Source organism: Carettochelys insculpta, chromosome 6 (assembly GCF_033958435.1).
Source record: "Carettochelys insculpta isolate YL-2023 chromosome 6, ASM3395843v1, whole genome shotgun sequence".
Taxonomy (NCBI): Eukaryota; Metazoa; Chordata; order Testudines; family Carettochelyidae; genus Carettochelys; species Carettochelys insculpta.
In genome coordinates this window covers 6955627-6980554 of record NC_134142.1, presented here as the reverse complement: position 1 = coordinate 6980554, position 24928 = coordinate 6955627, and positions in this window count along the sequence as shown.

Here is a 24928-nt window from a genome sequence, read left to right as displayed (position 1 = left end):
TGTCTTCACAAACAGCCGGGCCATGTTTGAAAGTGAGCCCCAGAGAGAGAGGGAATCCCAGAGAGACCGAGAATCTCACAGAGACCGGTTCCTGACTGTATGACAGAGGGGACCACCTCTTGGGCAAGCCCAGGAAATAGGGGCTGGCCGCCCATCCCCCAGAGAGCCAAGCAGAGCCTGGACAGAGCAGCCGGCCCAAGGGACACAACAAGACCCGGGCTGTTGTCGCCGTGGGCGAAAGGGGCATAGATCAGCCCAGTGCCCCAAGCTCCCAGACAGGTTGAGCAGGCCGGGGGGTCATGGAGCCAACTGGGTGAAGTCCCAGAAGCCAGAGGGGCTGGCGGCCGAGGCGGGTGGTGCTGAGAGTGGGGACTCGGATTGAGCCGAGTCCGCCCCACAGACCAGCCCCTCAGGGGGACCAAACGCTCAGAGGTCAGTTTACAGAGTGGGGGCAGCAATACCTCTGTGGAGCAAGTGTCTCACACCCCTCGAGGGAGACGGGAGAAAGGTCACGGAGTTCTGGGACACAGGCGCCGATGTGACGCTGGCCCGACCCAGGGTGGTGGCAACGAGCCGCATGATACCCAATTCCCACCTCACTGTAACAGGAATTGACGGGACCCCTTTCAAGGTGCCCATGGCGAGGGTGCACCTGCAATGGCGTGATAAGGAAGGCCCCAAGGAGGTGGTTGTGCTCAGCCATTTGCCGGTGGACGTACTGGTGGGGGGGTGACCAGGGGAACTGGCCAGGTGAACGTCCTCGTGCCCTGGTCTTGACCCGTAGCCAAAGCAAACGAGGGGTGCGTTCCCCAGATTCGGGGGTACTTACCCAGCCAAAGCCACAGAAGCCAACCCGAAGAGAAAGGGGGCCCCCAAAAACCAGATCTCACAAGCCAGTGGTGTTGGAGCCAGGCAGGGAAGGGGAAGTGGAAGAGTTCGAGGCAGAGCAACAGAGAGACCCCTCCTTGCAGAAGCTGAGGGAATTGGCCAGTCTCAGCCCAGCTCCACAGCTGGGGGAGGGCTGTAGGGAGAGATTCCTGTGGGAGAAGGGATTCCTGTACCGGGAATGGGTTCAAAGACGCAAAGCGGAGCCATGGAAGGTCCAGAGGCAACTGTTGGTTCCCCAAAAGTACCGGCGCAGGTTGCTCTACTAAGCCCGTGATGTCCCACTCGCAGGACACCAGGGAATCCACCACACCACGAAAAGGTTGTTACAGAACTTTTTTTGGCCAGGAATCTTTGCAGCGGTCTGTCTATATTGCGATCCCTGCCAGAGGGTGGGGAAGACCCGGGAGAAGGGGAAAGCCGCCCTGAGGCCACTGCCCATCTTAGAGGAGCCTTTCCAGAAAGTGGCTATAGACATAGTGGGACCCTTCAGCAAGGCAACACGTTCGGGGAAGAAATATATTTTGGTGGTGGTAGATTTTGCCATGCGATACCCAGAAGCAGTGGCCTTGACCTCTGTCGACGCTGACACCGTGGCGGATGCACTGCTGTCCATTTTCAGCAGAGTGGGGTTCCCCAAGGAGGTCCTCACAGATCTGGGGTGCAACTCCACGTCGGCCCTGCTGCAAAGCGCGACGCTAACATTGTATATGAACAAAGGAGACAGAAGCGACTGCAACAACTACCGTGGAATCTCCCTCCCAAGCATCACTGGTAAACTGTTCACTCGCATCATCCTTGGCAGACTCCAGAAGATTGCTGAGAGGGTGTACGCCGAATCGCAGTGCGGATTCCGCACCGAGAGGTCTACCGTTGACATGGTCTTCTCTGTAAGGCAGCTGCAGGAGAAGTGCAGGGAGCAGAGGAAGCCACTCTACATAGCCTTCATCGACCTGACCAAGGCCTTTGACTTGGTCAGCAGGGATGGACTGTTCAAACTGCTCCACAAGATAGGCTGTCCTCCACGGTTACTCCAGATGATCCAGTCGTTCCACGAAGACATGAGAGGAACCATCCAAATATGACGGCGCATTATCGGATGCTTTCAGAATCAGAAGCGGCGTCAAACAAGGATGCGTCCTTGCTCCGACATTGTTCGGGATCTTCTTCGCACTCCTCCTGAAGCATGCCTTTGGATCTTCAACAGAGGGCATCTTGCTGCACACAAGATCTGATGGGAAACTGTTTAACCTTGCAAGGCTGAAAGCTAAGGTGTGGGAAGTCCTCATCAGAGACATGCTGTTCGCAGACGATGCTGCTGTAGTGTCTCACACAGAAGACCAGCTTCAAAAACTGCTGGATCAGTTCTCCAAAGCGTGCAAGGACTTTGGGCTTACCATCAGCCTAAAGAAGCCAAACGTACTCAGTCAGGATGTTGCTGAATCCCCATCAATCAGCATTGACAACTATACGTTAGACGTCATCCACGAGTTCGTTTACCTCGGGTCCAGCATCACTGACACCCTGTCGCTGGACACTGAGCTAAACAGGAGGATCGGAAAAGCGGCCACAATTCTGTCCAGCCTCAGCAAGAGAGTGTGGAATAACAACAAGCTGTACACTCACACCAAAATGCAAGTCTACAGAGCCTGCATCCTCAGCACCCTCCTTTATGGCAGTGAGACTTGGACCCTGTATGCCCACCAGGAAAAGAGGCTGAACGCCTTCCACTTGCGCTGCCTCAGGCGCGTCCTTCGAATAGCACGGAAGGACAGAGTGACCAACACCGCCGTCCTCGAGCAAGCTGGAATCCCAACCATGCACCCCCTCCTCAGGCAGCGTTTGCTCCGCTGGCTTGGCCACGTCCACAGGATGAATGATGGAATGATTCCAAAAGACATCCTGTATGGTGAGCTAGCCTCTGGCAAAAGACCTCCCGGACGCCCCCAGTTACACTACAAAGATGTCTGCAAGAGAGACCTCAGAGAGTTAGACATCGAGCTGGACAGTTGGGAAGAACTAGCAGATGACCGCTGCAGATGGAGGCAGGGCTTCAGAAGCGCGAGATGAGGATCAGACAGCTAGCAGAGGAGAAGCAAGCACACAGAAAGCACACTAAGGACTTGCCAGACACCCACCACATCTGCAAGAGATGCAGCAAGGACTGTCGCTCTCGTGTGGGTCTTCATAGTCACAGTAGACGCTGTAAATGAAGTCCTCAATTGAAACTAGAAAGGGCGCGATCCATAGTCTGTGCAGACTGAAGGATGCCTACTGAGACAAGTGTGGAGTCCGGCACACCTGGGCCACAGCCTACCACCCACAGACCAATGGGCTGCTGGAGAGGTTCAATGGGACTCTAAAGCAGATGCTGAGAACCTTCATGAATCAGAACCCCCATGACTGGGACAAGTACTTACCCCACCTACTGTTTGCATTCAGGGAGGTACCCCAGGAATCCACGGGGTTCTCTGCGTTGGAGCTGCTGTACAGAAGGAGGGTATGGGGACCCCTGGACTTGCTCAGAGAAGAGTGGGAGGGGACGGCCTCTCCTGAAGGGGAGTCAGTGGTACAGTATGTACTGACCTTCCGGGAAAAACTCACCGAGCTCATGGGCCTGGCCAGGGAGAACTTCTCCATGGCCCAAAGGAACCAAACGGTCTGGTATGACCGTAACACCCGGGCCCGAGCCTATGCCACGGGGGACCAATTGATGGTTCTTGTACCCATGAGGCGGAACAAGCTGCAAGCTGCCTGGGATGGCCCCTTCAAGTTTGTCAAACAGCTGAATGAGGTGAACTACGTGGTGGAACTGTCGAACCGGGCCCACAGCCACCGGCTCTATCATGTGAACATGATGAAACCTTACTGGGACAGGGAGAACTTGGTGCTGGCCGTGTGCAGGCACTGAGAGGGGCAGGGGGATGATCCCTTGCTGGATTTGCTCACAGGGACTGGAGCCGGCTCCTTGCTGGAGTCTATTCCCCTCTCAGACCAGCTCACCCTTGCCCATCACACGGAGATCAAGGAGGTGCTGTATTCACACCAACAGCTGTTTTCTGACAGACACACTGCACACACTGACCTGACTGTCCACCAAATAGAGACAGGCACCCACACCCCTATCAAGTGTGTGCCGTTCAGAGCCACAGGGAAGATGGCTCAGGACATAGAGCGGGAGGTTGAAGACATGCTGGCTCTGGGGGTGATCCAACCCTCCTCCAGCCCCTGGGCCTCTCCCGTGGTGATAGTCCCTCAAAAAGATGGGTCAGTTTCCCCTTCCATGCCACACAAGAGGTTTGGAATGTTCCTTCTCATGTGAGAGGTTGCAAGACTAGTTACAGGGCACAAAGGTGACATTTCAGAATTACAAACTCCTTCAACACACAGTCCATGCTTTTACATCCATGTCATCATGTCACACGGCTCTTTCTAAACATTCAGGAGATGATACAATTCTACAGCTTCTGGTAGCAGCACCCCCTGGTTACAGCAATCAGTGGGAGGAACAAGAACAAATCCATTGCAATTGTGCATTTACATTGCTCTTTGGTAGAGCACAACCTTGGTGTCACACCCTTGAGAATCTGCTATTTTGCAGCTAAATGGCTGAGGCCTTTCTTTGCACCATCAAGTTGTAATCTTCTCTCTTGCCCCCTGGGATGGAAATCTGATCTCTCTGGCATTTGAGTCTGTTCTGGTCTGTCTATGGTCTGAAGAAGTGGGTCTGTCCCACGAAAGCTCACCTAATATACTATTTTGCTAGTCTTTAAAGTGCTACTTGACTGCTTTTTGTTCTGATGTCTCTGGGTGGGCCCTCCCTTCTAACAAGAGCTGGGCCACTGATGATCTCAGGGAGACTGCCCCCTCCCAGCCAGTCTGGAAATCTGCAAACCAAACTAGTCTTTACAGTGCTACTTGGCTGCTTTTTGTTTTGGTTTCTAAAAGTTGTTTTGTGAGTCCCAGATGCAGGATCCACATGAAGGAATCCCTGTTTATCCCTTACTGGCCCTCCAGGCCCAAAGCTCCTTTATCCTTCCACCTCCAACTTTTGCCTCCCCATGGAATCAGAAGTGGAGTCCACTGTGAGAACATAAGTGTTTCCACCATCTGGAGATGGGGAATTGCCGATGCTCTCCTGCATCCCACAGAGATTGGCTGTGCAGTTGTTTTACTTGGTGCTCACACGGCTGCTCACATTCCCGGAGAGTTTTCACTTTCCTTGGACCAACTTCCAATTCCTGAGAAACCTTTACCCTGCCTGCTTTGGACCCTTGCAGAACACAGCCAGTGGTTTCACACTCAGGCAGGTCCTGGCCATCAGGGGCTGAAACAAACTTCTCCCAGGCAAAGGGCTGCTCTGGCGCTTACAGACAAGCACCTCTCCTGTTCACTCTCCTTCACCTCACTCCCATTTTCTGCAGTCCCCACAGATGGCTCAGGCAAAGTTTCAGGGAAATTCTCTTCCTCAAGAGCTCCCCCAGACAACAACTCACCCCGTCTGGCTCCACGGGGGCACTTCTCCCTTGAGCCACAACCAGCTCCTGGGTTTCACCTATGCCCACGGTCACTTCTGGCCCATCAGGCAGATTCCCACATCATCCCCCTCCAGGCAGACAGCTAGTACCACCAGACAGAAGGTTAGGATCCCTTTCCTCCCTTCTGCTACCAGCTTCTTTATCTTCATCAGTCTGCAGAACTCCATTGCCAGTCTGCTCTTCCTGTGTCCTGGCTACGGGATGACTCTGGTAGGACAGAGTCCTCTCACCCCTCCCAGGAACACCTCAGCATCAGGCAAAGACCAAGTACCAGAATCGTCTGGTCTGTGGGATTCCCTGATGATACTAACTGGATCAGACCGAGTTAAAGCATCATCCTCCCTGAGAGACACAGAGGTCGGCCCACGTCCCATCTGGGCTTCAGCTGCACTCAGATCCAGCTCTGGGATCTTGGCCCCATCTCGAGCCCCCACAGGCTCAGACAAAGGATTCCCTTCCCCAGAAGCAGAAGCATCTTTCTTGCACCTAGCACCAGCGTCCTTAGCAGGGATACCAGTGCCCATCCCAGAGCCATTCCCTCTGCTCCAGCCCCCATGGTGGCATTCAGAGTCACACCTGGAATGCTCTTTCCTGGTGGTTCCCTCTCCAGCCAGCCCAGGCTGGGGAATCCTCCTCAGACAATGGACTAGTTTCCTCCTTGGCACCTTTTCCAAACGCAGGCTCTGCTCTCTCCCCAGGCTGCTGCTGCTGTTCAACACAGACACACAATGGGAGACACTTTCTCCTTCGTTCCAGCTCCCCTGGCTGGTCTCCACACACATCCAGAAGGTGAAGCAGCTTCTCTCACAGACAACTGGCCATTCCCAGTGGACAAGCTGCTTTCCTGCACAGGGACACAGGCACCTTCCTCAGCCCAGGCCTGGAAAACTCTTTGCAGGTCTATCTTGGCCACTGGTAGAAGAAGGGTTGGAATCGCTCCTTCCCTCCTTGAGCTGTGGCAGGCCACTCGGTTCAGAGCTCCATGCAGTCCAGGGTTCCCTGCCCTGATCTCGACTCACCTCTGCAGCAGTTTCCTTAACCCCCAGCTCTGCTACTGCACATCCACACTGCCTTGTCCAGCTCCTTTAATCTCAATTCTGTTTCCAGGTGCTGCCACTTCACAGCGGAGTTGCTGAGCATGGTTGCAGGCTCTCAGGCTGATGCCCTCTGCACCCCACGATACCTGGAAGAATCCCTTCAGTGTGCCAGGCTCCCTGTGGGTCACAAGCTCCCCAGGGTTAGGCCGTAGGCCCCTCCGCCCTCTGGGACCGACTCCAACAGACTCCCAGAGGAACCCCTTCTTCAGTGTGACACCCGCTCTCAACGACCGTGAGCACACCGTCTTGGGACAAAGTCATTCACCGTGTCAGCCTCCTCGTGGGTCACTTGTTCCTGGGGGTTGGGCCCTCGGCCCCTCCACCTTCTGAGACCAACTCCAACGGACTCCCAGGAGTAACCCCTCCTCGGGTGTGACACCCCCTCTCGAGGACCACGACCGCAGTTGCTCACGTTCGGCGTCAGGCCCCTCCGCCTTGGGGAGCTGCACCTCACTGCCCGTCAGCACACCTGGGTCTCGCAGGCCCCCCTTCTTCTTCTGGGGCCCCGGTCACTTGCTGCTGGATGCTCCATTCTCGGGGTGCAGAACATCCCACTCCTGACACCACTGTGATGGGGCTCGGGGTCCCCCAAGCTCTGCACCCTGTCCGCAGGCAGGAGTGACTCTCACTCAGCAGGAGAACAGCAGGTTTATTAGCCGACAGGACACAGCGTCATACAGAGGAGTCAGTCCAGCCGGCAGAGACGGCCAGTCCTATCCATGCTGGGGAGAGGAGGCCCCGAGGGGCCCCCAGAGCCGAGGCCTTGCCCCCTCCTTGGTCTCTCTCTCCCTCTCAGCCCAGACTAACTGCTTCCCACTCCCAGTGCCAATTCAAACCCCTCAGGCTCCACCTCCTCCTTTGTTTCCAGTACAAAGGTGTCACCTGGTCCTCAAGGTGACCCTCAGCAGGAGACCCACACGCTCTGTGAGCCACTCACACACACACACAGGTATCCCCCGCTCCATCGCACACCCCTCGGGCTCCTCTCCCCAGGACGGGTTGCAATGACTGTCTCTGAGCGCTGCACTGACTCTGCTGTGAGAAACTGGGCCTCTGTCGCCTCATAAACCTCCTGTTCTACCGGCTGGGTGAGAGTCACTCCTGCCTGCGGAGGGCCCTGAAGGGGGAAACGGGCGAAACAGAAACCAGCCGGGCGCCGTGGCGGGCGCCTGTGATCCGAGCGTCGGGGAGGTTGAGGCCGGCGGATCGCTCCCGCTCAGGGGCTCTGCGCTGCGGGGGGCTGCGCCGATCGGGTGTCCCGCTGCGGGCGGCACCGACATGGGGGTCCCAGGGCAGCCAGGGGTCCCCAGGTTGCCTAAGGAGGGGTGACCCGGCCCAGGCCGGACACGGAGCAGGTCAAAGCCCCCGTGCGGCTCGGCGGCGGGATGGCGCCTGAGAACAGCCACGCAGCGCAGCCTGGGCGCGGCGGCGGGACCCGGCCTCCTTTTGCGCTGCGCCGCAGGGCTGGGGCGGGGGCGGGGACGGGGACGCCCCAGGTTCCGGAAGAGCAGAGGCCCCCCCGGCCAGATGCCCTGAACAGGGCGACGGGACCGGCGGGGGCGAAACGGACACCCGGCTCCCGGGGCGGCTGCGGCGTCCAGATGCCCCGCGGGGCCGTTCTGGGTGCGGCCGAACCGGGGCAGCGGAACAACAGAGCTCAGTGCCGCGGGGCTCCGGGCTGCTCAGCGGGCGCGGCGCGGCCACACTGCGGGGGCCGGGGAGGCGGGGACAGAGACCCCCGTTCTCCCGGCACGGCCGAGGCCCAGGGCCGAAGCGCAGGCCCCAGGCAGGAGGAGGCGCTGGGGGAGACCGGGCGGCAGCCGTGCGGGGCGGCCGGGCGCAGGGACCCCCGGGCCTCCGCGCTGAGCCGCTCCCTCTCCCCAGCCTGCCTCGGCCCCTCCCGCAGCCAACCAGCCGCCTGCGGGCCCCGGCCCCGGCCCCGGCCCGAGAGCGGCTGTTACCCGGCGGTGGTGCCGGTCCCACGGGCCGGAGCTGTCAGCCTCAGAGGGGACCGGGAACCAGCCGCGCCTCGGGAACTCGCAGCAGGGCAGAGGCTGCGCCCGCCTGGGATTCCCCGGCCGGAACAGCGGAACTGGGCGCACGGGCCCTTGTGTGAGCTCCGCTTCCCACGGCTCAGCGCTTTGCGGCTGAAGCTGCTGAGTCCCATCCCTGGGAGCCCCTCAGGGGATCGGGCTGCGCCGCCGGCTTTGCCCTGCCGGGCCCGGATCTCCAGACGGTTCTTTCAAATCAGTTCTTCACAAGGCCCCCGAGCCAACCTCGCCTGCCAGGTACACAAACCCCTTCCCCGGGTCCTGCCCTCCTCCCCCAGCCAGGGTCCCTTAGCGCCCACTCCCAGCGCTCTGCCTGCCTCCTGCCCGGTCCTTGCTCTGGGCCCCTTCCTGACACGCCTCAAGCCTCCCTCCTGGATCCCCGACACCCCAGCACACTGCCCTGTAGCCCCCACACATTGCAAGGCCGGGCCCTGAGCCGCTCCTGCACCTCAACCGATTCCTGGACCTCCACCTGCCCAGCACCCTGCCCCGACCGCCGCAGCCCCTACACACTCCACTCCTGCAAGCTGAGCACCTCATGTGGGCCAACCCTGACTCCTGCACCCCCACGTCCCCAGCTCTCATGGGGTTCAGGCCTCCTCTGCACACCCTCCGCAGGCTGCAGTGACTCACTCAGCAGGAGAAGAGCTGCTTGATTAGCCAACAGGCACACAGGGTCCTCCAGAGGTGTCAGTGCAGCCGGCAGAGACACCCAGTCCAACCTATTTTGGGGAGAGGAGGCCCCAAGGGCCCCCTGAGCTAGAGCCTTGCCCCCTCCTTGGTCTCCCTCTCTCCCTGCCCCAGCCCAACTGCTCCCCAACCCCCAGTTCCAATTCAAACCCCTCAGGCTCCACCTCCCCCTTTGTGTGCAGCCCAGAGGTGTCACCTGGTCGCCAGGTTACCCTCAGCAGGAGCCTCACAGCCATTGTGAGCTACACACCTGCCCCCCACGACATCACAGCAGCCCAATGCCCTGAGCCCCCTCCCCCAGCCATTCTCTCGGGAGGATTTCGAATTCACTCCCAGGTTGGATCGGTGGCTCAAAGCGGAGCTCTGAGGGGATCACGCGCAGCCTGGTGCCTTCCCAGCTACAACAGAGACACCAGGAGGAGAGAGAGCCAGAGCCGGAGGTGAGCGAGCGGGAGCGGGAGCGGGCCATGGCGGAGGCCAGACGCCAAGAGGCCCCAGCTGTGGTAAGCGGGGAGAGGACTATGAACGGATCAAACAGGCCCTGCTGCATAAGTTCCGGCTGCCTCCGGAGATGTACGAGAAGAGGTTCCAGGAGGCGCAGAAGAGGCCAGAGGAAACCTATGTAGATGCGGCCTCCCTCCTGAGGCAATACGACCAGAAGTGGGTGTTGGGGATGGGAGTCCAGTCCATAAAGGACCTGGTGGAGCTGACAGTCCTGGAGCGATTCTACGAGATGCGCTCACCTGACCTGAGGGTGTGGCTCGTGGACCGGAGCCCAGGGGATTCACACAGTGCAGGGAAACTGGCAGATGTCTTCACAAACAGCCGGGCCATGTTTGAAAGTGAGCCCCAGAGAGAGAGGGAGTCCCGGAGAGAGAGGGAATCCCAGAGAGACCGAGAATCTCACAGAGACCGGTTCCTGACTGTATGACAGAGGGGACCACCTCTTGGGCGAGCCCAGGAAATAGGGGCTGGCTGCCCACCCCTCAGAGAGCCAAGCAGAGCCTGGACAGAGCAGCCGGCCCAAGGGACACAACAAGACCCGGGCTGTTATCGCCGTGGGCGAAAGGGGCATAGATCAGCCCAGTGCCCCAAGCTCCCAGACAGGTTGAGCAGGCCGGGGGGTCATGGAGCCAACTGGGTGAAGTCCCAGAAGCCAGAGGGGCTGGCGGCCGAGGTGGGTGGTGCTGAGAGTGGGTACTCGGATTGAGCCGAGTCCGCCCCACAGACCAGCCCCTCAGGGGGACCAAACGCTCAGAGGTCAGTTTACAGAGTGGGGGCGGCAATACCTCTGTGGAGCAAGTGTCTCACACCCCTCGAGGGAGACGGGAGAAAGGTCACGGAGTTCTGGGACACAGGCGCCGATGTGACGCTGGCCCGACCCAGGGTGGTGGCAACGAGCCGCATGATACCCAATTCCCACATCACTGTAACAGGAATTGACGGGACCCCTTTCAAGGTGCCCATGGCGAGGGTGCACCTGCAATGGCGTGATAAGGAAGGCCCCAAGGAGGTGGTTGTGCTCAGCCATTTGCCGGTGGATGTACTGATGGGGGGTGACCAGGGGAACTGGCCAGGTGAACGTCCTCGTGCCCTGGTCTTGACCCGTAGCCAAAGCAAACGAGGGGTGCGTTCCCCAGATTCGGGGGTACTTACCCAGCCAAAGCCACAGAAGCCAACCCGAAGAGAAAGGGGGCCCCCAAAAACCAGATCTCACAAGCCAGTGGTGTTGGAGCCAGGCAGGGAAGGGGAAGTGGAAGAGTTCGAGGCAGAGCAACAGAGAGACCCCTCCTTGCAGAAGCTGAGGGAATTGGCCAGTCTCAGCCCAGCTCCACAGCTGGGGGAGGGCTGTAGGGAGAGATTCCTGTGGGAGAAGGGATTCTTGTACCGGCAATGGGTTCCCAGACGCAAAGCAGAGCCATGGAAGGTCCAGAGGCAACTGTTGGTTCCCCAAAAGTACCGGCGCAGGATGCTGTACCTAGCCCATGATGTCCCACTCGCAGGACACCAGGGGATCCACCGCACCAGGGAAAGGGTGTTACAGAATTTTTTTTGCCAGGGATCTTTGCAGCGGTCTGTCTATATTGCGATCCCTGCCAGAGGGTGGGGAAGACCCGGGAGAAGGGGAAAGCCGCCCTGAGGCCACTGCTCATCTTAGAGGAGCCTTTCCAGAAAGTGGCTATAGACATAGTGGGACCCTTCAGCAAGGCAACACGTTCGGGGAAGAAATATATTTTGGTGGTGGTAGATTTTGCCATGCGATACCCAGAAGCAGTGGCCTTGACCTCTGTCGACGCTGACACCGTGGCGGATGCACTGCTGTCCATTTTCAGCAGAGTGGGGTTCCCCAAGGAGGTCCTCACAGATCTGGGGTGCAACTTCACGTCGGCCCTGCTGCAAAGCGCGACGCTAACATTGTATATGAACAAAGGAGACAGAAGCGACTGCAACAACTACCGTGGAATCTCCCTCCCAACCATGCACCCCCTCCTCAGGCAGCGTTTGCTCCGCTGGCTTGGCCACGTCCACAGGATGAATGATGGAATGATTCCAAAAGACATCCTGTATGGTGAGCTAGCCTCTGGCAAAAGACCTCCCGGACGCCCCCAGTTGCACTACAAAGATGTCTGCAAGAGAGACCTCAGAGAGTTAGACATCGAGCTGGACAATTGGGAAGAACTAGCAGATGACCGCTGCAGATGGAGGCAGGGCTTCAGAAGCGCGAGATGAGGATCAGACAGCTAGCAGAGGAGAAGCAAGCACACAGAAAGCACACTAAGGACTTGCCAGACACCCACCACATCTGCAAGAGATGCAGCAAGGACTGTCGCTCTCGTGTGGGTCTTCATAGTCACAGTAGACGCTGTAAATGAAGTCCTCAATTGAAACTAGAAAGGGCGCGATACATAGTCTGTGCAGACTGAAGGATGCCTACTGAGACAAGTGTGGAGTCCGGCACACCTGGGCCACACCCTACCACCCACAGACCAATGGGCTGCTGGAGAGGTTCAATGGGACTCTAAAGCAGATGCTGAGAACCTTCATGAATCAGAACCCCCATGACTGGGACAAGTACTTACCCCACCTACTGTTTGCATTCAGGGAGGTACCCCAGGAATCCACGGGGTTCTCCGCGTTGGAGCTGCTGTACAGAAGGAGGGTATGGGGACCCCTGGACTTGCTCAGAGAAGAGTGGGAGGGGACGGCCTCTCCTGAAGGGGAGTCAGTGGTACAGTATGTACTGACCTTCCGGGAAAAACTCACCGAGCTCATGGGCCTGGCCAGGGAGAACTTCTCCATGGCCCAAAGGAACCAAACGGTCTGGTATGACCGTAACACCCGGGCCCGAGCCTATGCCACGGGGGACCAATTGATGGTTCTTGTACCCATGAGGCGGAACAAGCTGCAAGCTGCCTGGGATGGCCCCTTCAAGTTTGTCAAACAGCTGAATGAGGTGAACTACGTGGTGGAACTGTCGAACCGGGCCCACAGCCACCGGCTCTATCATGTGAACATGATGAAACCTTACTGGGACAGGGAGAACTTGGTGCTGGCCGTGTGCAGGCACTGAGAGGGGCAGGGGGATGATCCCTTGCTGGATTTGCTCACAGGGACTGGAGCCGGCTCCTTGCTGGAGTCTATTCCCCTCTCAGACCAGCTGACCCTTGCCCAGCACACGGAGATCAAGGAGGTGCTGTATTCACACCAACAGCTGTTTTCTGACAGACACACTGCACACACTGACCTGGCTGTCCACCAAATAGAGACAGGCACCCACACCCCTATCAAGTGTGTGCCGTTCAGAGCCACAGGGAAGATGGCTCAGGACATAGAGCGGGAGGTTGAAGACATGCTGGCTCTGGGGGTGATCCAACCCTCCTCCAGCCCCTGGGCCTCTCCCGTGGTGATAGTCCCTCAAAAAGATGGGTCAGTTTCCCCTTCCATGCCACACAAGAGGTTTGGAATGTTCCTTCGCATGTGAGAGGTTGCAAGACTAGTTACAGGGCACAAAGGTGACATTTCAGAATTACAAACTCCTTCAACACACAGTCCATGCTTTTACATCCATGTCATCATGTCACACGGCTCTTTCTAAACATTCAGGAGATGATACAATTCTACAGCTTCTGGTAGCAGCACCCCCTGGTTACAGCAATCAGTGGGAGGAACAAGAACAAATCCATTGCAATTGTGCATTTACATTGCTCTTTGGTAGACCACAACCTTGGTGTCACACCCTTGAGAATCTGCTATTTTGCAGCTAAATGGCTGAGGCCTTTCTTTGCACCATCAAGTTCTAATCTTCTCTCTTGCCCCCTGGGGTGGAAATCTGATCTATCTGGCATTTCAGTCTGTTCTGGTCTGTCTATGGTCTGAAGAAGTGGGTCTGTCCCACGAAAGCTCACCTAATAAACTATTTTGCTCGTCTTTAAAGTGCTACTTGACTGCTTTTTGTTCTGATGTCTCTGGGTGGGCCCTCCCTTCTAACAAGAGCTGGGCCACTGATGATCTCAGGGAGACTGCCCCCTCCCAGCCAGTCTGGAAATCTGCAAACCAAACTAGTCTTTACAGTGCTACTTGGCTGCTTTTTGTTTTGGTTTCTAAAAGTTGTTTTGTGAGTCCCAGACGCAGGATCCACATGAAGGAATCCCTGTTTATCCCTTACTGGCCCTCCAGGCCCAAAGCTCCTTTATCCTTCCACCTCCAACTTTTGCCTCCCCATGGAATCAGAAGTGGAGTCCACTGTGAGAACATAAGTGTTTCCACCATCTGGAGACGGGGAATTGCCGGTGCTCTCCTGCATCCCACAGAGATTGGCTGTGCAGTTGTTTTACTTGGTGCTCACAGGGCTGCTCACATTCCCGGAGAGTTTTCACTTTCCTTGGACCAACTTCCAATTCCTGAGAAACCTTTACCCTGCCTGCTTTGGACCCTTGCAGAACACAGCCAGTGGTTTCACACTCAGGCAGGTCCTGGCCATCAGGGGCTGAAACAAACTTCTCCCAGGCAAAGGGCTGCTCTGGCGCTTACAGACAAGCACCTCTCCTGTTCACTCTCCTTCACCTCACTCCCATTTTCTGCAGTCCCCACAGATGGCTCAGGCAAAGTTTCAGGGAAATTCTCTTCCTCAAGAGCTCCCCCAGACAACAACTCACCCCGTCTGGCTCCACGGGGGCACTTCTCCCTTGAGCCACAACCAGCTCCTGGGTTTCACCTATGCCCACGGTCACTTCTGGCCCGTCAGGCAGATTCCCACATCATCCCCCTCCAGGCAGACAGCTAGTACCACCAGACAGAAGGTTAGGATCCCTTTCCTCCCTTCTGCTACCAGCTTCTTTATCTTCATCAGTCTGCAGAACTCCATTGCCAGTCTGCTCTTCCTGTGTCCTGGCTACGGGATGACTCTGGTAGGACAGAGTCCTCTCACCCCTCCCAGGAACACCTCAGCATCAGGCAAAGACCACGTACCAGAATCGTCTGGTCTGTGGGATTCCCTGATGATACTAACTGGATCAGACCGAGTTAAAGCATCATCCTCCCTGAGAGACACAGAGGTCGGCCCACGTCCCATCTGGGCTTCAGCTGCACTCAGATCCAGCTCTGGGATCTTGGCCCCATCTCGAGCCCCCACAGGCTCAGACAAAGGATTCCCTTCCCCAGAAGCAGAAGCATCTTTCTTGCACCTAGCACCAGCGTCCTTAGCAGGGATACCAGTGCCCATCCCAGAGCCATTCCCTCTGCTCCAGCCCCCATGGCGGGATTCAGAGTCACACCTGGAATGCTCTTTCCTGGTGGTTCCCTCTCCAGCCAGCCCAGGCTGGGGAATCCTCCTCAGACAATGGACTAGTTTCCTCCTTGGCACCTTTTCCAAACGCAGGCTCTGCTCTCTCCCCAGGCTGCTGCTGCTGTTCAACACAGACACACAATGGGAGACACTTTCTCCTTCGTTCCAGCTCCCCTGGCTGGTCTCCACACACATCCAGAAGGTGAAGCAGCTTCTCTCACAGACAACTTGCCATTCCCAGTGGACAAGCTGCTTTCCTGCACAGGGACACAGGCACCTTCCTCAGCCCAGGCCTGGAAAACTCTTTGCAGGTCTATCTTGGCCACTGGTAGAAGAAGGGTTGGAATCGCTCCTTCCCTCCTTGAGCTGTGGCAGGCCACTCGGTTCAGAGCTCCATGCAGTCCAGGGTTCCCTGCCCTGATCTCGACTCACCTCTGCAGCAGTTTCCTTAACCCCCAGCTCTGCTACTGCACATCCACACTGCCTTGTCCAGCTCCTTTAATCTCAATTCTGTTTCCAGGTGCTGCCACTTCACAGCGGAGTTGCTGAGCATGGTTGCAGGCTCTCAGGCTGATGCCCTCTGCACCCCACGATACCTGGAAGAATCCCTTCAGTGTGCCAGGCTCCCTGTGGGTCACAAGCTCCCCAGGGTTAGGCCGTAGGCCCCTCCGCCCTCTGGGACCGACTCCAACAGACTCCCAGAGGAACCCCTTCTTCAGTGTGACACCCGCTCTCAACGACCGTGAGCACACCGTCTTGGGACAAAGTCATTCACCGTGTCAGCCTCCTCGTGGGTCACTTGTTCCTGGGGGTTGGGCCCTCGGCCCCTCCACCTTCTGAGACCAACTCCAACGGACTCCCAGGAGTAACCCCTCCTCGGGTGTGACACCCCCTCTCGAGGACCACGATCGCAGTTGCTCACGTTCGGCGTCAGGCCCCTCCGCCTTGGGGAGCTGCACCTCACTGCCCGTCAGCACACCTGGGTCTCGCAGGCCCCCCTTCTTCTTCTGGGGCCCCGGTCACTTGCTGCTGGATGCTCCATTCTCGGGGTGCAGAACATCCCACTCCTGACACCACTGTGATGGGGCTCGGGGTCCCCCAAGCTCTGCACCCTGTCCGCAGGCAGGAGTGACTCTCACTCAGCAGGAGAACAGCAGGTTTATTAGCCGACAGGACACAGCGTCATACAGAGGAGTCAGTCCAGCCGGCAGAGACGGCCAGTCCTATCCATGCTGGGGAGAGGAGGCCCCGAGGGGCCCCCAGAGCCGAGGCCTTGCCCCCTCCTTGGTCTCTCTCTCCCTCTCAGCCCAGACTAACTGCTTCCCACTCCCAGTGCCAATTCAAACCCCTCAGGCTCCACCTCCTCCTTTGTTTCCAGTACAAAGGTGTCACCTGGTCCTCAAGGTGACCCTCAGCAGGAGACCCACACGCTCTGTGAGCCACTCACACACACACACACAGGTACCCCCGCTCCATCGCACACCCCTCGGGCTCCTCTCCCCAGGACGGGTTGCAATGACTGTCTCTGAGCGCTGCACTGACTCTGCTGTGAGAAACTGGGCCTCTGTCGCCTCATAAACCTCCTGTTCTACCGGCTGGGTGAGAGTCACTCCTGCCTGCGGAGGGCCCTGAAGGGGGAAACGGGCGAAACAGAAACCAGCCGGGCGCCGTGGCGGGCGCCTGTGATCCGAGCGTCGGGGAGGCTGAGGCCGGTGGATCGCTCCCGCTCAGGGGCTCTGCGCTGCGGGGGGCTGCGCCGATCGGGTGTCCCGCTGCGGGCGGCACCGACACGGGGGTCCTGGGGCAGCTCGGGGTCCTCAGGTTGCCTAAGGAGGGGTGACCCGGCCCAGGCCGGACACGGAGCAGGTCAAAGCCCCCGTGCGGCTCGGCGGCGGGATGGCGCCTGAGAACAGCCACGCAGCGCAGCCTGGGCGCGGCGGCGGGACACGGCCTCCTTTTGCGCACCCGCCGCAGGGCGGGGACGGGACCCAGAACCGGGCGGCGGCGACGGCTCCCTACGCGTCCGCAGCCCGAGGAGGGGCGAACGCGGGGAATTTGCCGCTCCCCTGCTCCGGCCCCGCGCCCCGGCGCTGGGATCGGAGGCGCCCGGCCCGTGTCCCGCGCGGCCGCTTCCCCCTTAGCCTCCGCCGGTCGCGCTGGGCCCCTCCCGCTCCGCGCTGCCCGCCCGGGGGTCCCTCCCCGCTCAGGACCCGGGTGTTGGGGTCCCGGGCTGCGCGCCCTCGGCTCCCCTTCGCACGCGCCTTGGCGGCGCCCCTCGCCCGGCTCAGGAGCTCACCGGGGACACCCCGCGCCGCGGTGCTGCGCAGGGCGGCTGCGGCCGGGCTCTCCGAGATGCCCCGGGCTGAGCCCCAGGGCCCGGACTGACAGCCAGGCCCGTGCGGAGCCCCAGGGCCGCGGACAGCCCGAAGCGTGTGGGCCGCAGGGGCTCCCCGGGACGGGGCCGCCGGGCAGTGGCAGTGGCAGAGGAGGACCCCGACGCCCCCTCCCCGGGCTGCAGAGCGGGATGTCCCGCTCCCGCCCGCCGTCGCGGACTCCTGCACGTGGGTGCCCCCGCGACCCCCTCGGAGGTGGCTATTGCTCCCCTCCAGGGCGGCGGCGGCGGGCCCGGAAGCGCCCTCACTTGCTCCCGCCCGCAAGAACCCCTGGCCCGGGCGGGCCCCGCTGCCGCGGAGCCGATCTCGCGTGGGCGGCGGCAGAGGCGAGTCTCTGCTTCCCCTGCGCGCGGGTCCCGGTTCCCCCTCCCAGCCGCCGCAGCGTCCCCCGCCGCCCTCAGACCACGGTTCCCCGCCGGGGGGCTCCGCAAAAGGAGGCCGGGTCCCGCCGCTGCGCCCAGGCTGCGCTGCGTGGCTGTTCTCAGGCGCCATCCCGCCGCCGAGCCGCACGGGGGCTTTGACCTGCTCCGTGTCCGGCCTGGGCCGGGTCACCCCTCCTTAAGCAACCTGGGGACCCCTGGCTGCCCTGGGACCCCCATGTCGGTGCCGCCCGCAGCAGGACACCCGATCGGCGCAGCCCCCCCGCAGCGCAGAGCCCCTGAGCGGGAGCGATCCACCGGCCTCAGCCTCCCCGGTGCTGGGATCACAGGCGCCCGCCACAGCGCCCGGCTCGACTCAGCTGCTCCCGCTCCGGCTCTTGGGGCTGGGCTGGGGGCGGACGGAACCGGCGCTCGGAGCCGAGCTCACGCCCCCAGGTTACTGGCGTTGGGCGCAACCAGTGCAGCCCGGCGCTTCGGGCACAGCCTGGCCGCCTCCCTGCGCAGCCGCCAGAGCTCGGCGCGGCCGCCGGACAGTCCCCGCCCGCGGCTCTGGCGTCAGCGCCGAGGGCGACCCCCCCTCCCCCCGCTCGAGGCTTGGCCTCAGGTTCCCACCTCGGTCCGTCCCTGCGGGGCGCGGAGCCCCCGGGGCAGGTTTCCGCGCCGCTCCGGACGCACGGGACCGGGATCAGCCCCCGAGTTCCACCCAGGCCCGTGCGCAGCCTCAGGGCCTCCCCCTGCCCGCAGTGTTTCAGCCCGTCGGAGGCTCCGCGGGCGTGGGTGGGAGGTGGCGGACAAGGTGGCACCACGGCAATGGCGGGTTAGGGGCTGGGTGAAATGCCTCCGGAGGCCCCCTCCTGGAGCCCCACTCCCCGTGCTCCCGCTGTTCGCCCACCCTTAGCGATACCTGTCACGTGGGTACACCCAGCCACCCCCCAAGAAGAGCCCTCCACCTGGTGGCCCGGGTTTCCCCTCCAGAGAAGGAGAGTGCGGCTGAACAGAGTGGCAGCTGAGGCCACGCGGAGCTGAAATCACAGAGTTCTGCCTTAGAGCGATCCCAAGCAGTGGGGTTGGGAGTGAGGAGGGCGACCGGCGGGCGGCCGGTAGGAGCGACAGCGACTGGCAGGCGGCCGGTAGGAGGAGTGGACGACGGCGACCGGCGGGCGGGTGGCCGGTAGGAGCAGCAGCGGACGATGGCGACCGGTGGGTTACGGCTGGTGGCAGCGAGGGGAGGCTGCAGACAAGTGGACAGCTAGTACTGCCCTGGTGATGTATGTGCAGGCTCTGGGTTCGGGAGCGCACCGCAGAAGGTACACGCTGTAACTGTGTGTGGGGTAAAGGGCCAAGAGCCCCAGCAAGAGACTGGGTTCTACTGCATATGGGGATGGTACCTGGGTGAAGGGGGTTTGTCTCTTCTTTGCTTAGATACACTGCGTCTGTCACCGTAACCTTGGGGTAGGTTATGGTCATTAAAGAAGCCATTTCTATCTCAGACTCTGTGCTTGCGAGGGGGGTGGGGGAGAACCGCCTTTCAGGCACCCAGCACGGGGGTGAAATTGTCCCAGGCCACTGGGTGGGGGCTTGAGCCGGTTGGTTGTATCCTTGACAGGAAAACCCCACAAGAGTTGAACCCGGCCCTTCTGGCAGGCATCTGGCATTCACAGAAGGGTTACAGGGGCTTGGTGACACTAAGCGTGCTTGGGACCACCACGCTGGTTCCAAACAGTGCAGGCCCCCCAGTGGCCCAGCTCTCTGCAGCCCAGGACTCCTGCGCTCAAGCCATCCCCTGCCCTCAGGTGCCCCAGTTCCTGGCATCACAGGCCCAAGCCACAGTGCCTGGCTGATTTTCCCAGCTCCCACTCTAAATTCTGGTGGTGAGTTCTGTGGGTTGGACGTACAGGGCAGCGAAGAACTGAGATAATACCCCTGGTCACCCACTCCCATGTAGGACCCCACTTATGTTGATGTGTGCTCCCAGGGATGCAGGGAGCTGAAAATAGGAAGGGTCTGGTGCATAGAGAGGCAGGTGGTAGCTGGTGAAGGAAGGGCTTTAGAGGCAATATGCAGAAGGAGCTGGTGGGATGGCCAGCAGAGAGGAGCAGCAGATGGTGGGGTGACAATGACTTGATGGAGCCAGCATGGGGCCTTCTTCCCCAGTGAAGAAAGCGAACTCATACACATGTGCCTCTGACGGCTGGTGCCATGTGACCCAGGCCAAGCACTCTGAATGGGGTTTGGTGAAGGGACAGAGAGGAACACAAAAAAGAAACTCCTGGTTGTAGAATTCAAGAACATGAGGCAGACCAGACCAGACCAGAACAGATGCTTTGTGTATTGGACAGACTTCTAACTCCCTTAGACAAAGGGTCAATGGGCACGAAACAGACATCAAAACACTCCAGATCCACAAACCAGTTAGTCAACATTTTAATGGAATGGGGCATTCTGTCAATGACCTCGAGGTATGTGTGTTACTGAAGAAGAATTATCCCACCGTTCTGCAAAGGGAAGCAGCCGAGCTGGCTTTTATATTCAAATTCGGCACATTAACACATGGTTTAAATCGTGTTGGGAACTTTCTGAGTCACTCTAGGGTGTCATCTGCATACTTGGCTCAGTCTAATTCTTGACCTTCCCCCCCACCCCTCCACTCTCTGATTTGCTCACCTTGACTATCTTTTTCTGATTTGTCCTCCTTGCTTACCGTTTTTGGTTCTCTGTGCATTAAATATTGAGTCTGTTCTGGTCTGGCTGTGGTCTGAAGAAGTGGGTCTGTCCCACAAAAGGTCACCTAATGAACTATTTTGCTAGTCTTTAAAGTGCTACTTGACTGCTTTTTGTTTTGGAAAAAAGAGCCATTCTCCATGTGAACTAAAGGTGATCCTCCTCTCCGGAAACACTGACACACCCCATTTCACAATTAGTAGACATTTTCAGCTGTTAGCATATGGACTTCATTATTCTTTATACCAATTACTATATACTAGAAATCTCACTTGGGCTCTAAGTCCACTCTCCCATACCCTGAACTCAATGGCATCGTTGCCATGGGTGTAGTATGAGACCCAATCACTCCTCGCAGGAATCCAGGGAGAAGCCACTTTAGCATTCTCCATATTCTCTTGCTTTGTCAAAGGAAAACATGACATTCTGAACATCTTCTCTTACCAATGGTAATTACATAGTCTAAAAACACCTTGCGTTTGTACAGTGCACTGATAAAAGTGACTTTTGTTGCCTTGCTTGGGGGAGGGGGGCTTCTTTGCATGCCCCATATAGTAACGACAAAGTTCTTTGCATGGTGACAAGTATCAGAGAGGTAGCCAGGTTAGTCTGTGTCTTGGAGAAGAACAAGAAGTCCTGTGGCACTTTATGGACTAACCGATATTTCGGAGCATAAGCGACAAAGTTCTGAAGGCTGTCCTGTAAGGGACCTCTGCTGTTTTTTCACATTTGTATTCTGGTGCCACTTACCTACAGTTCCTCTCACATTCCATCTTAGTCTTACGTGTATAACCTCCACAGTTATGTGTGGCTAACTGTCCCATGGTACCTAGACCACTTCACAGAGAATGTGTCCTCAACAGCCTAAGTCAGTGGTTCTTAAGCAGGGGATGCGTGCACCCCCTTGGGATGCAGGATGCCCCTTCTGGGAGTGTGAGACATGAGGTGAACTATGTGGTGGAACTGCCAAAGAGGACCCACAGCCACCGGGTCTATCATGTGAACATGATGAAACCTTACTGGGACAGGGAGAACTTGGTGCTGGCCGTGTGCAGGCACTGGGAGGGGCACGGGGATGATCCCTTGGTGGATTTGCTCACAGGGAGTGGAGCCGGCTCCTTGCTGGAGTCTATTCCCCTCTCAGACCAGCTGACCCCTGCCCAGCAGACAGAGATCAAGAAGGTGCTGCATTCACACCAACAGCTGTTTTCTGACAGACCTGGATGCACTGACCTGGCTGTCCACTGAATCGAGACAGGCACCCACGCCCCATCAAGTGTGTGCCATTCAGAGCCACAGGGAAGACGGCTCAGGACATAGAGCGGGAGGTTGAAGACATGCTGTCTCTGGGGGTGATCCAACCCTCCTCCAGCCCCTGGGCCTCTCCCGTGGTGTTAGTCCCTAAAAAAGATGGGTCTGTTCCCTTTTGTGTGGACTATTGCAAGCTTAACGCCATCACCATATCAGATGCCTACCCCATTCCAAGGCCTGATGACCTCTAAGACAAGCTGGTGGGAGCCCGGTACCTCACCACCAGAGACCTCACCAAAGGGTACTGGCAAGTGCCATTAGATGAAGATGCCCGGCTCAAGTCAGCTTTCATCACCCCTGTCGGGCTGTATGAATTCCTGGTCCTGCCCTTCGGCCTCAAGGGGGCACCCGCTACCTTCCAGGATCTGGTGGACCAGCTAGTGAAAGGGATGGAGAGCTTTGCCCTGGCTTCCATGGACGACATTTGCATCTTCAGCCAGATGTGGGAGGACCACGTGTCCCAGGTCAAGCGGGTGCTGGACCGACTCCAGAAGGCTGGTCTGACTATCAAGGCAGGGAAGTACAAGGTGGGGATGGCTGAGGTAACCTATCTGGGCCACAAGGTGGGCAGCGGCTGCTTAAAGCCAGAGCCAGCTAAAGTGGAGGCTGTCAGAGACTGGCCAACACCCGAGACTGAGAAACAGGTCCAGGCCTTCATTGGGATGGCGGGGTACTGCCTGAGGTTTGTGCCCCACTTTAGCTCCATGGCAGCTCCCCTCACAGAGCTGTGTAAGAAGGGAAAGCCTAACAAGGTGGTCTGGACGGAGCAGTGCCAAGAGGCCCTCTGTGTGCTGAAGGAGGCTCTGGTCAGGGCCCTCGTGCTGGAAAATCCAGACTTCGACAAGCCTTTCATGGTGTTCGCCCACGCCTCAGACGTGGGGCTGGGGGCTGTGCTAATGCAGGTGGATGACAAGGGGGAGAAATACCCCATCGTGTACCTGAGCAAGAAGCTGCTGCCCCGGGAGCAGAACTACGCAGCCATAGAGAAGGAATCTCTGGCCACGGTGTGGGCGCTGGGGAAGCTGCAGCCGTACCTGTTTGGACGGCGTTTCACCGTGTACACTGATCACTCACCCCTGACCTGGCTGCATCACATGAAAGGGGCCAACGCCAAGCTCCTGCGGTGGAGTCTGCTCCTGCAGGACTATGACATGGAGGTGGTGCACGTCAAGGGGAACAACAACACCATAGCCGATGCCCTGTCACTCAGGGAGTGCCCCGAACTTCCCCAGGTCACTGGCTAAGTGACCCCACTCAGTTCGGTCTGGCAGGGGAGAGGGATGATGGAGTGGGGGGAAGTGCAGGGGTGAGACTCAGGCTGGATGTGTGTGAAACAAGCAGAGCTGTTCCCAGAAGCTAAGGATGACCCTGGGGCTATAACCTAGGCTGGCAGGTAACACCTCTGCCCTGAACAAAGAGGAGGGAGGAGCCGAGTGGGGTTTGAATCGGAGGTGGCAGTTAGAAGCTGGGGGGAGAAGGAGCTGGGAGGCAGCCAGCCTGAGGAGGGGGGAAGCTACACCCCAGAGGGGCACCCCTCGGGCTCCTCTCCCCAGGACGGCTGGCAATGACTGTCTCTGACTGAGGGCCCTGCTGTACTGGTGCTTCTGTGAGAAACTGGGCATCTCTTGCCTAATAAACCTCGTGTTGTACCTGCTGAGTGAGCGTCACTCCTGCCAGTGGACGGGGTGCAGTCCATGGGGACCCCTGAACCCCATCACACCTCCGTCTCAGGGAACCGCACCTCACTGCCGGGCAGCACACCTGGGTCTCGCTGGCCCCTCTTCTTCCTCCTGCGCCCCACTCACTTACTGCCAGGTTCTCCGTCCCCAGGGTGCAAAACTTCCCACCAGTCACCAGCTGCAGTGAGGCCCAGGGCTCCCCAGGCTCTGCACCCCGTCTGCAGGCGGGAGTGACTCTCATTCAGCAGGTAGAACAGATGGTTTCTTAGCCAGCAGGGACACAGGGCGGTGCAGAGGTGAGAGCACAGCTGGCAGAGCAGCCAGTCCGATCCGTGCTGCGCAGGGCAGGGGAGGCCCTGAGGGGCCCCCAAGCTGGGGTCTTGCCCCCGCCTTTGTCTCCCTCCCCCCCAGCCCAACTGCTTTCCAACCCCCAGTCCCAATTCAAACCCCTCAGGCTCCGCCTCCCCCTTTGTCTGCAGCCCAGACGTGTCACCTGGGCGCCAGGTTACCCTCAGCAGGGACCCCCCCACCCTCTGTGACCACACACGGGTATCCCACGGGCACGTCACAGGCAGCTTCCCCTGCGGGGTGTGGGCCCATCCCCCCCCACGGGGGCCGCAGGATCGGAGCCCCACACGCCTGCCCCGGGGCGGTGTCGCTGCTTTGCCTTTCAGGGTGCTGGTGCCTGGGGGTGTCTCCCCCCAGCTCCGGGTCCCCCTCGTGTGCCGCTCCCCTCCCCCCGCAAACCCCCCGCGGCTGCAGCAAAAGCCCCTGGGGCTCCCCGCCGTGTCCCGGCAGCGCCTGAAGCAGCCGCTGGCCGCCTGGTCCCCCAGCCGGGCGCTGTGGCGGGCGCCTGTGATCCCAGCGTCGGGGAGGCTGAGGCCGGCGGATCGCTCCCGCCCAGGGGCTCTGCGCTGCGGGGGGCTGCGCCGATCGGGTGTCCCGCTGCGGGCGGCACAGACATGGGGGTCCCGGGGCAGCTCGGGGTCCCCAGGTTGCCTAAGGAGGGGTGACCCGGCCCAGGCCGGACACGGAGCAGGTCAAAGCCCCCGTGCGGCTCGGCGGCGGGATGGCGCCTGAGAACAGCCACGCAGCGCAGCCTGGGCGCGGCGGCGGGACCCGGCCTCCTTTTGCGCTGCGCCGCAGGGCGGGGGCGGGGACGCCCCAGGTTCCGGAAGAGCAGAGGCCCCCCCGGCCAGATGCCCTGAACAGGGCGACGGGACCGGCGGGGGCGAAACGGACACCCGGCTCCCGGGGCGGCTGCGGCGTCCAGATGCCCCGCGGGGCCGTTCTGGGTGCGGCCGAACCGGGGCAGCGGAACAACAGAGCTCAGTGCCGCGGGGCTCCGGGCTGCTCAGCGGGCGCGGCGCGGCCACACTGCGGGGGCCGGGGAGGCGG